Below are 13,402 nucleotides of genomic sequence, written 5' to 3' on the forward strand. Positions count from 1 at the left end.
CTTTCCTTGTCGGCCTGCAAATTTCAGATAATTATCCAATTCTCTTTTGAAGGCCTTGATTGAATCTGCCTCCACCACACCCTCAGGTAGTGCATTCCAGATCCTAACCTGCTTTAAAAAAGTTTTTTTCTCATGCCGCTGTTGCTTCTTTTGCCAATCGCCTTAAATTGGCGTCCCCTGGCTCTGGATTGTTCTGCCAGTGGGAACAGTTTCTACTCTGTCCTGACCCCTCATGATTCTGAAAGAAGAGTCAAAATCTGTTATCAAAAAGAAAAGGCCTTAGTAGGGCCGGGGGATCTCCTTGTGAGTTTGCACCTGGGCCTGGTCAAATCATCCATCCATAGTTTCAGGAATCGCCGAGATAGTCGCTTCGGTTGCCTGCCTCTCTTTTGCAGTGTTATCCATGCCCAGCTGTCCCGAGAGAGGGACCATAATAGTGGATGGTGTAAGTAATATTTAATTTGAAAAGTTTCCTTTTTATGATTTAGTTTTCTATAGTTAAAGGGGCATTTTTTTTAGGCAAGTCTTTGTCTCCCTATCATTCAATGCATAAAAATAGAGAGGGACTATGCAGTTACTACTGTACAATTGAGGCCTTCCATCCCTGATAGGTGCCATAGGATATAAACTGCAGAGTTGATCATGAGAATGAATATCATGGAATCATGTTGCGCAGAAGGAGGCTAATCGATCCATCGTGCTGGTTCTTTGAAAGAGCTATCCAATTGGTCCCCATCCCCTCCTCTTTCTCAATAGCCCTGCAAATTTCTCTTTTTCCAGTATATATCCTTTGAAAGTTATTATTGAATCTCCTTCCACCACCCTTTCAGGTAGTGTGTTCCAGATTATAAAAAATGCTGTGAAAAAAAAGACTTATCATCTTCCCTCTGGTTCTTCTGCCAATTATCTGAAATCTAAGTTCTCTGATTACTGAACCACCTGCCAGTAAAAACAATTTTTCCCTATTTATTCTATCAAAACCCTCCACAATTTTGAACACACTATATATCCCCTTCTACTTTTCTGTTTTAAGGAGAACAACCCCAGATTCTCTAGTCCTGCCACATAATGAGATAGTAATTTTGTTTTATTTTATGCTCCTTTTAGTTTGATTGCACCGGCCTTTGCGCAGTGACAGTGCTCCTGCCTCTGAATCAGAAGGTTGTGGGTCTTTAAGTTCCACTGCAGAGACTTGAGCGCATAATCTAGGCTGACACCTTTGTGCAAAGATATGGAATTTGTCATGTTTACTTTTTAAAATGAACGGCAGACTCATTTTTGTATTGCAAATAAGATATTGTTGGATTCTTAACTAGGCATAGAATTTGATCTAACATTTTTATTCAGATTTCCCTGGAGGCTGATTTGCCAGTATTAGTACTACCCACTTTGGCTCCTGCACTTCCTATACCTTTCCCAAGTTATGATAATGAGCAATCAATCCATATGAAATAGAGACATGGTATCAATCTCAATTTTCAGCACTACAAGTAAAGAGCTTTACCATCTGGAGTACACTGTGGAAATTCGGGTCCATGCACCCACTTCGAACTATCTGTACATAGAAATGAATGGATGAAACACACGCCTGAATTCTCAAGAACTGCCATCAGTGCATGTTGCTTTGCCATCAGGAGAAATTTACCCCACTACTGCAAGATGTTATCATTACCATCTGAAGTAACAGGTATAGATAGAACCCTGAGGTGGAAATTTAGGCTTTTCTTGTCTTTTTTAAATAGTAGCTTGATAAGAAATCTCCCAAGTTCTATCAATATTGGAGCTACTAGAAGCCTTCTTGTGAAATTTGAATGATTAAAGACCTCCTGTGAATATGGCAACCTCTGGTAACCAATAGTAGCATCTAGTAGGGATAAGAAACTTAGAAAGACTTGCATTCATGTAGCATTTTTCACAATCTCAGATCATCTCAAAGTGCTTTACAGCCACTGGATTACTTTTGAGGTGTAATATAGGAAGAGCAGCAGCTAATTTGTACACATTAAGGTCCCAGAACAGCAATAATCTGTTCTAGTGGTGTTGGATGAGGGATAAGTATTGGACAGGCCAGTGGGGAGAACTCTACTGCTCTTTGAAGTAGTGGCATGAGATCTTTCATATCCATCTGAGAAGGCAGATAGGTCCTTGGTTTAGATAGCACCTCCAACAGTGAAGCATTCCCTCCATCCTGCACTAGCTTATCAACCTAGATTTTGTACTCTAGCCTCTGCAATAGACTTGAACCTGCAATCGTTTGACTCAGAGGCAAGAGTGCTACCACTGAGCTACATAGTATATGAAACGTAAGTATGTGCATGAGATTGCTGTCTGCACTGTTTAACAAGAACAATCTGTGGGGGGGCTGATGGGCAAATGTTTAGGACTTCACATTCTCTAAGAGGAGAATGAGCCAATGCAAAGAGAGGTAGTGGTGTTTAATATGCATAAGGATCGAGGGAAAGAGGGTATATGGTCAAGAAAGAAAGCACACACTGAACCAGTCAAAGTGTGTGTTATAATTCAGACTCCCTCCCACACATTGCTTGTGCATACACCACAAAGGCAGTTTCCATTACAAAGGTCACTGGCTCATATGAACTGAAACCTTGCTTTTTGATGCATCAGATCAATGGGATGGCATGCTACCAGACTAAAAATTACCTTAGTACTTCACACTGGATATCTCATGGATTTTCTACCTCACTCTCCTGGTCTATCCTGAAAGGCACTAAACTCCAAACTAAGGAGCTATTGTTCAGGTTAAAAAAATCAAGTCATATAATTGCACAGAAGCAGAAACAAGCAGCAAGAAAGTAATACTGATAGTACCAATTCCTTTAAACCAACAAAAGATTGAATCAAACTACAAGAATTTAAATAAAAGTGAAATACTGCAGATGCTGGAAATCTGAAATAAGAACAAGAAATGCTGGAAATACTCAGCAGGTCTGGCAGCATCTGTGGAGAGAGAAGCAGAGTTAACGTTTCAGGTCAGTGACCCTTCATCAGAACTGGCAAAGGTTAGAGATGAAATGGGTTTTAAGCAAATAAAGCAGTGATGGGGCAAGAGATAACAAAAGTGAAGGTGTTGATAGGACAGAGGGTCATGGAGAATAACTGACCAGAAGGTCATGGAGCAAAGGCAAACGGTATGTTAATGGTGTGTTGAAAGACAAAGCGTGAGTGCAGAGAGGGTGTTAATGGACAGAAAAATGAACAGCCCTGGCCAAAAACACAAACATGAAAAAAAGTGGGAAGCACATGGTAAGAAAAATGAATGATGAAACAAACTAAAGTGAAATAAAAATTTAAAAAAAGAAAAAAACTGAAAATAAAAAGGGGCCTCCATTTTTATTTTCATTTTTTTTCGTTTTTTAAAATTCTTTTAATTTTTTTTAACTGGGCGGCACAGTGGCGCAGTGGTTAGCACCACAGCCTCACAGCTCCAGCGACCCGGGTTCAATTCTGGGTATTGCCTGTGTGGAGTTTGCAAGTTCTCCCTGTGTCTGCATGGGTTTCCTCCGGGTGCTCCGGTTTCCTCCCACATGCCAAAGACTTGCAGGTTGATAGGTAAATTGGCCATTGTAAATTGCCCCTAGTGTAGGTAGGTGGTAAGAGAATGGTGGGGATTTGGTAGAGAATATGGGATTAATGTAGGATTAGAATGAATGGGTGGTTGTTGGTCAGCACAGACTCGGTGAGCTGTTTGGTGCAAAGAATAACATTACAAGTTGCCTGTCACACCTTGCCATGGCTGGAATACCTAATTAATTTTTGGGCCACATTTAATCTTTAATCTGATTGGTGCTACAGCAAAGTTCCTGCATCCTGGCTTGTCTGCAGATTAAAGATCCTTTAGCACACCTTGCAATGTAGCAGGAAAAGAAAGTTTCCATCGAACACATCTGGTCATTATCACATTGCTGTTCATGGGATCTTCTGGTATGCAAATTGACTGCTGCATTTCCTACATTACAATAGTAATTATACATCAAAAGTACTTCATTGGTTGCAAAGCACTTTGAAACGTCCATGGGTTGTGAAAGGTGCTATATAAATACAAATCCTTCTTTCTAGTTGGTTCAAAAGCACAATTGCTCTGTAACTGAATGGTCACTATATATGTATAAATGTATAACATGAAACCAGAAGATTTCTTCATTGAGGCACAGTGGAGCTCTGCTTCTGTCACAGATTCTAAGGAGTGGGAATGGCAGGGTGAAATATGATAGGTACAGAGCTAAAAGAAGCTGAAATTAAATCAGGACAAAAAGATACTTTGATAGGTTTTGGGTATCAGCAACCAGAATAGGAAGGATCAGCTGGATCATCTATTAAGGCAATTAAAGTTTTGAGAGTGTATTGTTACGGGCTAGTGAGGAGGGGGTCCCAGTTGCCATTCTTGCCTTTCCTCTTATTTGACCACAACAGGATTTATTGCTTTTAAACAGTGGTTGTGCTGACCACCACAGTGAGTGTTTTACCTTTTTCTTTTTATGTGATCTTGAAAGAACCAATCGGACAGGTTTTCTTGAGTGTAAACAAGAAAGAGGTAAGTTTATTATACTTAACAATCTAACCGCGATTTAAAATAATAAAATATATGCGACATATTCACGCACACATTCACACGAGAATCACACACACACAATATAGAAACACAGAAACATAGAAAATAGGAGCAGGAGTAGGCCATTTGGCCCTTTGAGCCTGCTCCACCATTCATTATGATTCTCAGTAACAGATTAAAGAGGGGGAAAATAGATTTGGTGGTTGAATTAAAGTCCAGAATAAATGGAACTTAAATACACAGTCTCTGAAGTAGATGGTCCGGTAGTCCTCTGGCTGAAGCTGTATTCTTGAAGTCCTCGCTGGTCAAAGTGCACTTTGTGGTTGGCCTACTTTGCTCAGGGTTAGCTTGAAGGCAGACTGGTAGGTGGCTCTCTTCCCCTGGTTTCTGGCTGTAGCAGTCTGTAGGCTTGGAGGGTCCACAGTTGCAGATGGTTTTCAAACTTGATGTTTTCTGGAAAGAGAGAGAGAGAGAAAGGGAAGCACGCAGCTTTCTCTGCTGTTGCACACTCAGTTATTGTTTGTCTCTTCTGTGAGTGTAACAAAACTCCCAGAAGGTCATATTGTTCTCTCAATCCCCTTTGTTTTGATGAGGTCCAAAGTCTAAAATCCAAAAGCTCTCTCAGGTGGTGTTGTCAGTGTTTATGTCCTGGAGGGATGTCTCCACTTATGAATACCTCAGGATGACTTTGACTGTCCTGCTAATGAGGATGATCTGCATAATTACCCAGTTAGCCAAAGAATTGTTCTGGCTGGGCTTCTTGTTCGACTTTTGTCTCCAATTCAATCTCCTGATAGTTCAGATGCAAATTGCTGTGGCCATCTTAGCTGTTAGTTTTTTAAAAGTTAACTGTAGGATTTTTTTCTATCAAAATTCTAATGTAAGTTTCCAACCGATTAAATATATATTTCTCATTTGACATATGGGGTTTCCTTGACAGTATTTGAAAATAATAAATATGCGAGAAGAGTGCACAGCATTATCCAGTTAACAATCCTGTTTCATGATGACAGATGAAGTACATTTTTACATTCAATCCATGGTAGAAAAGGATGTTATGAAAGACGAGAATCAGGATCAAAGTGAGAAAATGTAACACATACAGTGATTGGAAGAGCCAGGAGACATGGATATGCAGAACGGGGGAGATTTCCATCTGGGGAGTTCTTACACACAGTCGGAGGATGCAATTTTTCTGAAAGGCCCAGTATTTGGTAACTGTTAAAGGTGGCATTCTTTTTGTGCAGGGGCATGCAATCCCTTTCAATCTTCCATATGTGGGATTGAGACAGTGTTCAATGAAAAAGGAGACAGCATTGTCTGTTTTCCTGTGGTGGGAGTTTTATTATACAACCATAAGGTTGAAGTTGTACCTGGCTTAAAGAGTGTATCATGAGATTTACTGATACACAATGTTTCTATAAGAGTGCACATTAGCATAAGAACATCAGAAATAGAAGTAGGACCAGGTCATTTTGATAGTCAACAAAAAACTCTATCCAGTCTTCCACACTCCCACATGCTCCCCTCCAGGGGTGGGTTCCAGGAGACCAGAGACCTCCTCACCCTCAATTAGTTTCCCTCCTAATATCTCTTCCCATCTTATTCCCTCATAGAGACTTAATTTGCTTTCAACATTAACTTTTTTTTGAAAAAAGAAATCAATAATAGGAAAGTAACTGCCCATCTCTATCTCTCATTGATGTTGGAAATTAGAATCTCTACTTCAGAGCTAAATGCAATCAGCATGGACCTTACTTCACAAAAAAAAAACACAGGCAGAAATAATTCTTCAATGTCGAGCTATTTAAAGCCAAAAACCCACTCTGAATCAAATCCGTCCCCACTGTCCTAGTGAAGTAAGTTTAGAAACTGGCATAGTTAGACCAGGATGCATAGACATTCTTCAGTCCCCATTTTAAAGCACACATCAGTTCTTATTTTTATGCAAAAAATATAAATAAAAGGGAACGAGAATAGTAATCATGCTGAATACATGAATAACAACAATATGAAGAATCCTTAGTGCACCAGGAAACTCCCTTATGCGATTTTCTAACTTTACAGTTGCAATAGGTTTTTTTTTCAGGTAATTCCCATCTCTGGTATGAATGGAACTACTTTACCTGTGGGTTCAACAATTAGTTCTAACATAATCTTTGTTTAAATTATTTATCGGCTGGTCTATTGCAGTGGGTGAATCTCAGCCATTAACAGAGATGAGATTCATAGCAGACTGACATCTTTAGATATAAAAACAAGAAATGCGAGAAATACTCAGCAGGTCTGGTAGCATCTATGGAGAGAGAAGCAGGGTTTACATTTCAGAGTTCTGGTGAAGGGTCACTGACCTGAAACGTTAACTCTGCTTCTCTCTCCACAGATGCTGCCAGACCTGCTGAGTATTTCCAGCATTTCTTGTTTTTATTTCAGATTTCCAGCATCTGCAGTATTTTGCTTTTATGACATCTTTAGATATTATTCATCCTCAAAGTGAACAGGCCCTCACAACCTAGCCATGGTTTTGTTGCTTGTTTGTTCAGCTGTCTGATTGTATATTGTTGATTAGAATCCAGGACCGGCATGTTCCTGTGAGGAAGAAGGATAAGTTTGGCAAGTTTCGGGAACCTTGGATAACGTGGGATATTGTGAGCCGAGTCAAAAAGAAAAAGGAAGCATTCGTAAGGGCTGGAAGGCTAGGAACAGATGAATCCCTTGAGAAATATAAAGACAGTAGGAAGGAACTTAAGCAAGGAGTCAGGAGGGCTAAAAAGGGTCATGAAAAGTCATTGGCAAACAGGATTAAGGAAAATCCCAAGGCTTTTTATACGTACATAAAGAGCAAGAGGGTAACTAGGGAAAGGGTTGGCCCACTCAAGGACAGAGAAGGGAATCTATGTGTGGAGCCAGAGGAAATGGGCGAGGTACTAAATGAGTACTTTGCATCAGTATTCACCAAAGAGAGGAACTTGGTGGATGATGAGCCTAGGGAAGGGAGTGTAGATAGTCTCAGTCATCTCATTATCAAAAAGACTTAGTGAGTAGGCAAGAACGTGGCAGATGGAATATAATGTGCAAAAATGTGAGGTTATCCATTTTGATAAGAGGAATAGATGTGCAGAGTATGTCTTAAATGGTAAAAGATTAGAAAGTGTAGATGTACAAAGGGACCTGGGTGTCCTCGTCAATAAGTCACTGAAAGCTAATATGCAGGTGCAGCAAGCAATTAGGAAGGCTAATGGTATGTTAGCCTTTATCACAAGAGGATTTGAGTCCAGGAGTCGTGAAGTTTTGCTTCAATTGTATAGAACCTTGGTTAGACCGCACTTGGAGTACTGTGTGCAGTTTTGGTCCCCTTACCTTAGGATGGATATTATTGCCATAGAGGGAGTGCAACGAAGGTTCACCAGACTTGTTCCCGGATTGGTGGGACTGTCCTATGAAGAGAGATTGGGGAAACTGGGCCTGTATTCTCTAGAGTTTCAAAGAATGAGAGGTGATCTCATTGAAACCTACAAAATACTTAAAGGGATAGACAGGGTAGAGGCAGCTAAGATATTTCCCCTGGTTGGGGAGTCTAGAACCAGGAGACACAATTTCAAAATAAGGGGGAAGCCACTTAGGACAGAGATGAGGAGAAATTTCTTTACTCAGAGGGTTGTGAATCTTTGGAATTCTCTGTCCCAGAGGACTATGGAAGCTCAGTCATTGAGTATGTTTAAAGCAGAGATTGACAGATTTCTAAATACAAATGATATAAGGGGATATGAGGATAGTGTGGGAAAAAGTAATTGAAGTGGATGATCAGCATTGATCATATTGAATGGCAGGGCAGGCTCGATGGGCTGAATGGCCTACTCCTGCTCCTATGTTGTTTTTTTTATTTAGTGTTGGGTGTCTTGCAAAGCATTGAGGTAGATAAGTCCCCAGGGCCTGTTGGGATCTACCCCAGAATACTGAGGGAGGCAAGGGAAGAAATTGTCGGGGCCTTGACAGAAATCTTTGCATCCTCATTGGCTACAGGTGAGGTCCCAGAGGACTGGAGAATAGCCAATGTTGTTCCTTTGTTTAAGAAGGGTAGCAAGGATAATCCAGGAAATTATAGGCCGGTGAGCCTTACGTCAGTGGTAGGGAAATTATGAGAGAGGATTCTTCGGGACAGGATTTACTCCCATTTGGAAACAAACGAACTTATTAGCGAGAGGCAGCATGGTTTTGTGAAGGGGAGGTCGTGTCTCACTAATTTGATTGAGTTTTTTGAGGAAGTGACGAGGATGATTGATGAAGGAAGGGCAGTGGATGTTATCTATATGGACTTTAGTAAAGCCTTTGACAAGGTCCCTCATGGCAGACTGGTACAAAAGGTGAAGTCACATGGGATCAGAGGTGAGCTGGCAAGATGGATATAGAACTGGCTCTGTCATAGAAGACAGAGGGTAGCAGTGGAAGGGTCTTTTTCTGAATGGAGGGATGTGACTAGTGGTGTTCCGCAGGGATCAGTGCTGGGACCTTTGCTGTTTGTAGTATATATAAATGATTTGGAGGAAAATGTAGCTGGTCTGATTAGTAAGTTTGTGGATGACACAAAGGATGGTGGAGTTGTGGATAGTGATGAGGATTGTCAGAGGATACAGCAGGATATAGATCGGTTGGAGACTTGGACGGAGAAATGGCAGATGGAGTTTAATCCGGACAAATGTGAGGTAATGCATTTTGGAAGATCTAATGCAGGTGGGAAGTATACAGTAAATGGCAGAACCCTTAGGAGTATTGACAGGCAGAGAGATCTGGGCGTACAGGTCCACAGGTCACTGAAAGTGGCAACGCAGGTGGATAAGGTAGTCAAGAAGCCATACGGCATGCTTGCCTTCATCGGTCGGGGCATAGAGTATAAAAATTGGCAAGTCATGCTGCAGCTGTACAGAACTTTAGTTAGGCCACACTTAGAATATTGCATGCAATTCTGGTCGCCACACTACCAGAAGGATGCGGAGGCTTTGGAGAGGGTACAGAAGAGGTTTACCAGGATGTTGCCTGGTCTGGAGGGCATTAGCTATGAGGAGAGGTTGGATAAACTAGGATTGTTTTCACTGGAACAACGGAGGTGGAGGGGCGACATAATAGAGGTTTACAAAGTTATGAGCGGCATGGACAAAGTGGATAGTCAGAAGCTTTTTCCCAGGGTGGAAGAGTCAGTTACTAGGGGACATAGGTTTAAGGTGAGAGGAGCAAAGTTTAGAGGGGATGTGCGAGGCAAGTTCTTTACACAGAGGGTGGTGAGTGCCTGGAACTTGCTGCTGGGGAAGGTGGTGGAAGCAGGTACGATAGCGACGTTTAAGAGGCATCTTGACAAATATATGAATAGGATGGGAATAGAGGGATATGGCCCCCGGAAGTGCAGAAGGTTTTAGTTTAGGCAGGCATCAAGATCGGCGCAGGCTTGGAGGGCCGAATGGCCTGTTCCTGTGCTGTACTGTTCTTTGTTCTTTGTATACCCTCTGTGTATCCGCAACTTGTTTTAATTGTCATTCTGAGTGTGTTTCTTGTGAAATGATAGGCAAATTTTTTAGAGGTGAAATTAATTTTTAACATAGAATTACCTAGAAATTACAAAGTGAAAATGTAGTTATTCTCCCTCTCACAAGCAGTAGTCCTAATCTCATGTGCCTATCCTGTTCCCATATCCCATTTTTTTCCTCTTTCCCATCTAAGCTATTCTTAGATATTAACATGGTCTCTGCTTCAATCATTAACTCTGGTAATGCATTCACTAGCCTCAAACACTCTGTGTAAAAGAAAACTCTCCTGCTCTCTGTCTAAATCACTTACATTAAACCTTATGTCCCCTCATTGTAGAGCCGTCATTTACTGTTTCTATCTGCTCTGCTATATTCATACAGTGAAACCCTTTTGTAAAATCACCTCTTAAATAATGTTTTAACAAAAACAGTACCAATGTTTAAAGTATTTCTCAGAACTTGTATTTACTCCAACCAGGTATGAACCCAGTGAAGCTGCACCAATAACCATCTCTATTGCCTATATTGGCTAATTGTGCCAGTCTCCTTCCTGTCCCGCTCACTGCTGACCCTGTGGTCTATGTTTTCATCACCATCTCGCTCCAGACTGTTCACTTGTGAACAAGGCCCTTGACATCCATGAACTTATTGTGGATGATAGTATGTACATCATGGCCTTAATGGAAACCTGGCTGATTGGTGGTGACACCTTTCCATTTGATGGAGCCTCACCACCTGGCTATATCTTCCATTACTTGGTCTGTCAAGATTGTTGCAGTAGCAGTGTGGCAGTCATCACCTTGGCCTGGCCCCTCTACTCCTCTGCCATTTTTTCCTCCTTAAGCATCTCATCTTGTTCCACCCCTCTCACCTCTCATTCAAAATCATTCTCCACCCCCCTCCCAAGTACAATAAAAATTTTGTCACCGAGATATCTTCACTTCTTTTGTCCCTCAGCCTCTGCACCAAGCGACTTTTCATGCTCGGTGAATTCAACCTCCATCTCAACTCATCATGCTCTCTCTCCTCTGAGTTCACTGCCCTCTTATCCTCCATGAATCTCTCCCTCCATGTAAACTCCTCAAGCCACATTCATGGCCACCCTCTTGACCTTGCCATCTCATGTGGTCTTGCTGGTCCCATCCTATAAATCACAGTTAAGGCCATCTCTGATCACTTCCTTGTACCACTCTCCACCCACATCCCCCTTTCATGCCCAACCCTACCTCCTTTGTATCCATCTATGGAAAAAAACTATCCCCCAATTCACTTACAATTGCACTTTCAAAATCCCAACTGTCTAGCCTTTGACCCTCCATTTGTCACAACATTTATGCAGCTACTGATTTGCTCAGCGACATCCTCAACTCAGCCTTTGATGCCTAGTCCTCAATGTGATGGAGTCCTTGTGTGCAGCATGCAGCTAACCTTTTGGGTGCTATGACTTTGGATCCAAAGCATGTTATTTTGAGACAGACTCTGATTTGAAAATTAAACTAAAAGTCTCAAAGTTCTGGGAAGTTAGAACCAGGTTAAACAAATTTTATTTTAGCCAGAGACGTGTGATTGGAGCTTAGGTTTCAGTTTTACCAGAAGACTCTGGAGAGGGTTGAATCCAGCTGTAAAGCTTGGAGTTTTTGTGTAAAAAGAGAAGCTGAGAGCTGCAGATTTTTGTGCTTCCAGAGAAGCTGCTTAGAATTGAAACAGGCTACAAAACAGCAGTCTGGAACTGTTGTTTTGATGTAGGCAGAAGAGCCTGGACTGAGAGCTGATCTTTGGAAAATATAAGTTGCTTCTGTTGTTTTCAGTGCCTTAAATAGTTACCTAAAGTGAGACCGGTGAAACTACACCACCAGCTTTGTTGTGAGCAAAATCACAGAAGTTCTGGAGGGGTGCACAGTTTTGGTGGAGACAGTATCGGTGGTGTTTGGATTGCAAAGAAACTGTCATTGAGTGGAAACTGGCGTTTGCATCTAGGGAGATGGGATCTGGAGATCTACTTAGAAAGTTCAAAGACCTGAAGGACTTTGTGAGATTTGTCGTCATCCTGCTGATAGGACTGCTAAAGGACTTGTGAGATACATCCTTGTTGCATCTGATAGTTAATGTGTAACCGCAGTGGTTAGCACCGCAGCCTCACAGCTCCAGTGACCAAGGTTCAATTCTGGGTACTGCCTGTGTGGAGTTTGCAAGTTCTCCCTGTGTCTGCGTGGGTTTCCTCCGGATGCTCCGGTTTCCTCCCACATGCCAAAGACTTGCAGGTTGATAGGTAAATTGGCCATTATAAATTGCCCCTAGTATAGGTAGGTGGTAGGGAAATATAGGGACAGGTGGGGATGTGGTATATGGAATTAGTATAGGGTTAGTATAAATGGGTGGTTGATGGGCAGCACAGACTCGGTGGGCTGAAGGGCCTGTTTCAATGCTGTATCTCTAAACTAAATATACATCGACTGTGATTTAACTGGTAGTTCATATTTAATTTATGTTAGTTTTCATTTGAGTGTCAATGTAAAATTTATAAAAGTGAAATCTTGTCTATTAGGTTTTTGTTTGCTAAATTGGGATCAGTTGGTGGATTTGAATCTTTTCGTTTGTTGGTGATCTCCACGGGGATCATATCACCATGAAAACCATTACTCTCTCTTGCCCTGGCGTTCCCCTGGTACAGCCCTCATCTCTGCTCTCTTAAGTCCAAGAGACACAGGTTTGACATGGTGAATAACTGGATTAGCCATCCATCCATCCATCGCCAGATCTGGCTGGACCACATAAAGCACTAATGGGTCATGATCTTGTTTGATAAAACTGCTCACTATTCCAGGATCATCCTGGATTACAAAGATAACCCCTGTCTTCTTTTCTCTACAGCAAACCATCCTCTTCTGTCTCCTCCACCCTCACCTCCAGTAATAAATGTGAGGAGCTCATGGACTACTTTGTCACTAAGATCAAGACCATCTGATCAGCTGCTTCTGCCATCTCCCTCCTTTCCACTAGCCCACCTGGCCAAACCTCCTCTAAAGCACCCCACACCGCGCCCTAGCCCTGAACTTGCATCCTTCTCTAGTTTTTCTCCTGTTTCCCCTCATGCCTTCTCCGAGCTCATCTTGTCCGTGAGACCCACCTCCTGTTCCCTCAATCATATTCCCACTAAACTGCTGACTGCTGACCACCCAACTTTCCTTCCTGGTCCCCATGTCAGCCAGTATTGTTAACAGTTCTCTCTCTTCAGGTATTGTCTCTCTCTCTCTTTTAAATCTGGTGTCATCACCCCTCTCCTCAAAAAAAACAACCTATGACCCCACTTCCT

This window comes from Heterodontus francisci, chromosome 6 (genome assembly GCF_036365525.1).
Source record: "Heterodontus francisci isolate sHetFra1 chromosome 6, sHetFra1.hap1, whole genome shotgun sequence".
Classification (NCBI taxonomy): Eukaryota; Metazoa; Chordata; class Chondrichthyes; order Heterodontiformes; family Heterodontidae; genus Heterodontus; species Heterodontus francisci.